At 47.9% G+C, this 5,391-nt stretch overlaps 1 long non-coding RNA gene across 4 annotated transcripts in view; it reads right to left on the bottom strand.

Annotated features, from left to right (window-relative positions):
* The window catches only part of LOC118208625, a 53,494-nt gene extending 50,103 nt beyond the window's left edge, over positions 1–3,391 (bottom strand). For 2 of the 4 annotated variants that reach the window (XR_004761600.1, XR_004761599.1), the window contains exons 1-2: positions 3,292–3,391; positions 2,350–2,496 (exon numbers count right to left, since the gene is read on the bottom strand). This is a non-coding gene — a long non-coding RNA (uncharacterized LOC118208625). The other 2 variants (XR_004761601.1, XR_004761602.1) reach the window with 2 other exon arrangements.
* Between the last annotated feature and the right edge of the window lie 2,000 nt (positions 3,392–5,391).

A 5,391-nucleotide genomic window follows, 5' to 3' on the forward strand; every position in this document is an offset into this window, starting at 1 on the left:
GGTAATAAGTACTTTCATGTTTGGCAATCAGCAATATCATACACCACGAACAAACAACCGTGTGAACATTCCAGCGATGATAAATACGCTGCGGCTTCATTTTAAACCGGACACAGCAGACTCAACCCGACCCAGACTCAACCCGACCCAGACCCAACCCGACCCAGACTCAACCCGACCCAGACCCAACCTGACCCAGACTCAACCCGACCCAGACCCAACCCGACCCAGACTCAACCCGACCCAGACTCAACCCGACCCAGACTCAACCCGACCCAGACTCAACCCGACTCACACCTGCTGTGACTGAGGTCAGTAAGGACAGACAGACAGACTCCTGCCGGTGGATGTGGGTCACACAGACTGCTCATGCTGCAGGTTTATTACTTCCTGCTGATGTTCTGATGTTACCAAGGAAACAGCGGCAGTAATTTAGCAGTGAAAAAGGAGCCACACAACTTGAAATTTCATAATTATTTTATAAAAAAGCTTCTTTTCTGGAGCCTCTGTACTGGCAGGGTAAATTGGGTTTTTTCGGAGGCTGATTTGGTGAAAGGAGGGAGATTATCCTTTATCCTTTATGTTTCCACTGTGCTGGGAGCAGCTCGAGCGGGTCAGCGTCACACACACAGACCACCCCGCTCACATCCTCTGCGCTGGGCTGGGAGCGTCTAACACACAGACCACCCCACTCACATCCTCTGCTCTGTACAGAGAGCGTCACACACACAGACCACCCCGCTCACATCCTCTGCTCTGTACAGAGAGCGTCTAACACACAGACCACCCCACTCACATCCTCTGCTCTGTACAGAGAGCGTCACACACACAGACCACCCCGCTCACATCCTCTGCTCTGTACAGAGAGCGTCACACACACAGACCACCCCGCTCACATCCTCTGCTCTGTACAGAGAGCGTCACACACACAGACCACCCCGCTCACATCCTCTGCTCTGTACAGAGAGCGTCACACACACAGACCACCCCGCTCACATCCTCTGCGCTGGGCTGGGAGCGTCTAACACACAGACCACCCCACTCACATCCTCTGCTCTGTACAGAGAGCGTCACACACACAGACCACCCCGCTCACATCCTCTGCTCTGTACAGAGAGCGTCACACACAGACCACCCCGCTCACATCCTCTGCGCTGTGTTGGGAGCGTCTAACACACAGACCACCCTGCTCACATCCTCTGCTCTGTACAGAGAGCGTCACACATACAGACCACCCCGCTCACATCCTCTGCTCTGTACAGAGAGCGTCACACACACAGACCACCCCGCTCACATCCTCTGCTCTGTACAGAGAGCGTCACACACAGACCACCCCGCTCACATCCTCTGCGCTGGGCTGGGAGCGTCTAACACACAGACCACCCTGCTCACATCCTCTGAGCTGTGTTGGGAGTGTCTCACACACAGACCCACCGCTCACATCCTCTGCGCTGGGCTGGGAGCGTCTAACACACAGACCACCCTGCTCACATCCTCTGCGCTGGGCTGGGATTGTCTCACACACAGACCACCCTGCTCACATCCTCTGCGCTGTACAGAGAGCGTCTAACACACAGACCACCCCGCTCACATCCCCTGGAGCCCAGAATTAGCCAGCAGGACTTTCAGACATTTTCAAGTCCAGAAACAATTGACAAAACTAGGCTTATGCTTCTGAATCCTCACACTGAGCTGGTCTAAAACAGCGTGGGGAAATACTGCAGTCACTGCAGGGGGGAGAGAACACCATGGCCCTGAGAACACCCCCCCCCCCCAGAGAAACATGGCAGCCTGTTCATTAACTCTTTCATATTCCACTAAAATATGTTTCTGAGAACATCTGAGGCGAGAAACAGTTCATGTAATGGCTGAATCTTGATTAATATTTGATCGGAAATGCCTTGTTTGGCAGTTTAATCCAAGTTCCATGAGCCAGGCACCACTACACTGTATAAATAATTTGCATATAGAACACTTTATGAAAATGAGATGGACACACCAACTCCGCCCACCCCAGGAAGCGTTTTTCAGAGCGGAGTGGTAGGCGGAACCAGGCTGAAACAGTGATTGCGATTACTCTTTAACCTCACTGTTTTATTCCAAATCCAGTGTGATGGAGCACAAGAGCCGAAACAACAGAAACTGTGTGACTGAACCTTTGCATTTCACTGCATATGTGGTCAGCAGCTAGTATTCATGACTATCATATAATAATAATAATAATAATAATAATAATATTATTGTTATTATTATTATTAATAATAATAATCAGCTCAAATAAATTATTGATTAGTTAAATAATCAAGAACAGAAACATGGGAAATCCTGAAACGGGCCCTCATCACCTACCTCACACACAATGGTTCCTCTGGAGGTCGGAGGTCAGGGTGAGAGTGTCAGAGGTCAAATGGCAGAAAGAAAGCAGTGAGTCATCGTGGGATTGGAACAAACATCCTTCCTTTTAGGAGATCACATCAGCAGACATCCTCCAGTCATCTGTAGTCAGGGGCACATTGCAGTGAATGCTGTGTTTAAATGAGCCTCCAACATCAGCTAACCAGCTAACTCACACAATGACAAAATTAATATTCAGATAACGAGCTTACGCACACAATGACAGAATTAGTATTCAGAAAGCCAGCGAACGTTTATGGTTAGATAGCTGGTTTAAGTTCCTTCCCAATAAATAAATAAATAAATAAATCGCTCGACTAGCATGCTTGCCAGACTAAGCGGTCCAGCAGTCTCCCCCAAAGCTGAGATGAACCCTATACCTATAACCAGACTATCCGGAAAATTACAAATGTTACACTAGTATTCACCAGTTAGTCTTGTTACGTGCACAAATAAGGCTTTTAAAGTTTGTAATATGACGCTATAACAGTCTTAGGGATGATGACTTTTGGTTTCGCGTCATTTTACAGTCTTGTCCACTTATTGACTGAACAGGCTTTAACATCTTTAGTGCAGATTCTATAGCATACAGTGTGATATTTACTCTTAAATAAGTCACGATTTGATTGTGGTTACACTCCATGAATACCCACCACACCGACAAAAACAATATCGCAAACTGTTTTCATCCTAAACGCAATTCGATGGTTGGCTGTTCGCACACGTTGCCAATACACTGCAAACACTCAAACTTATTTCTTCATCTCCAAACTGTTAGCGTACCGGCCTAGTGGAAATTCCCTCAGCGGATCTCACTTAAAAGGACGCTATTTTAGTTTTTTTCGACGTATGTACCAAATAACACATGTAAACAATTGTTATTCCATAAAAGCGTACCTGGAACTCCTGCTGTGCGTGGTAAATCCACCGCGCATGCGCGAGTAATTAAGCCGTAACAGGTGTGACTCAAATCGCAGGTGTGACTCGCGCAAATCACCTGGCAGAACTTCTCAGCAGCGAATCAGCAGCGCCTGGTGAAAAGGGCGATTATTGGCGTTTAGCGCTTCGGGTAAAATTCGCTGCGCTACCCTGAAGGAGCCATAATCGTTCGCAGAGCAAACAAGATCAAACTGTACGGCGCGGAGCTATCGTAATTAAAAATGTAGTAGTAGAAAGTAATAATTAATAAATGCGCGATGGGAAATGGCTATGCGCAGCTAATATAACGAACCATCAGGAATTTCATGCCCTTTAGTTGATGAGAAAGGCATGTTTATAATAATAGAATATAATGTACCAAAATGTTTCATATTTATTCCTGCTGTCATAAATGCACTCTTATGAATTCATGTCTCAGATACGCAATCGCCCTCAACGCTACTGTGAATTCTGTCCAGTGTAGCATTACCCTTGATACTGCAGGCACCGCAACCTGACGCCACTGCGGAGTTATATATTGCCCTTGCTATGACAATAGGCACTGCAGGCGATGTGTGCCGCCTGCCACTGTGCTTTCTCCCCCGACTTCCCATTGACGCAGAGATTTCTGGTAATAAGCCCCAGCTGTAATAGAACTGCATAATAGCGACTAGCTGCGCTCTCGGGCACGACCAGTATCGGGCCGTAGAGCCGCAGTGTAATAATATGGCTTCAGCTCGTTAAAGATAAACGACTGAAATTGCGTGCAAACTGTAATAGTCTGTACACAGTGAACACGCCGTTATAAAAAAATGAGCAGAAGTTTTGTAACGGCTTTGGGAGCAAGGAGACAGAAGTAAGAAAGGTGCTAATAAACACGCACGCACACGTACTCACACGCGCGTGCACACACGCACACACACACAAAATGAGTAGGAAAATATATTAATAAAAATATATATCTGAAGCCCATGATTTAGGACAGATTTTTGTTAAATGTGAGAGTGAGTGAGGCTTGGTTGGTTCAATGAGCGAAGGGTTGAAAAGCAGACTGACTCGGGCCTGCGTTGCGGCTGCAGTTTATGCTCTGCCAGAGGGCAGGAATCACTGGGGAAAATGAGGTTCTGATAACAGTGATGTAGACTCAGAATCTACAGGACGTCATCGCTGATGGAAAAACCTGCTGCAAATCCACCACTGTAACTGACTGATGCAGAACCTGCCTTCAACACCCAGCTATTGAGAGAGTGGGAGAGAGAGAGGGGGGGAGTGATAGAGAGTGGGAGAGCAACAGAGAGAGGCAGAGAGAGGGGGGAGTGATAGAGAGTGGGAGAGAGAAAGAGAGAGGGGGAGTGACAGAGAGTGAGAGAGAGACAGCAGGAAAGAGAGTGAGAGAGAGGCAGAGAGAGAGAGAGTGCAAGAAAGGGAGTGGAAGAGAGCAGGAGAGAGAGGGGGGAGTGACAGAGAGTGAGAGAGAGAGACAGCGAGAGAGTGAGCGAGAGAGTGGAAGAGACAGAGCAGGAGAGAGAGAGGAGGTGAGAGAGAGCGAGAGGAACAGAGAACAGGAGAGAGAGCGGGGCAGTGATAGAGAGTGGGAGAGAGAGAGGGACAGAGAGCAGGAGAGAGGTCATTTTCAGCGTAAATGGCAGTGTTGTCCCATATAACTCTTACTGTTCTTTGTAACGCTCTTTGTGTTCCCCCTGCTCGGATGAGGCATCAGTTCTCCTCTGGAAAGAAAAGGCTGTCGTGCTGCTCAGACATTCTCCGAGTACCTCAGGTGTGAAGGAAAAGCGTATGTACCCAATTATGGAGATTAGACTGTCTCCAGCAAACATTGCAGCGTGTGCTGCTTCCCTTCAGGTCTGGCATGTTTCTGAGCCTGTCTGTAAAATATAAAACCTCCAGAGCGCTTTCTCCAGTACAGGCTGGTTATTTATCTTTTATATTAACAGCCGTGCGGAGTCTCTGCAGCAGGCGGCCAGCTGCCACGCTTCTGTCACGGTTCCGTCACACACCCTTCCTGCGCTTGGGCTTGCATTTGTCTCTGTTTCACGCTTCAGTGTGTGTGGCTATAGTCTC

This window comes from Anguilla anguilla, chromosome 1, assembly GCF_013347855.1.
Source record: "Anguilla anguilla isolate fAngAng1 chromosome 1, fAngAng1.pri, whole genome shotgun sequence".
In the NCBI taxonomy this organism is placed as follows: domain Eukaryota; kingdom Metazoa; phylum Chordata; class Actinopteri; order Anguilliformes; family Anguillidae; genus Anguilla; species Anguilla anguilla.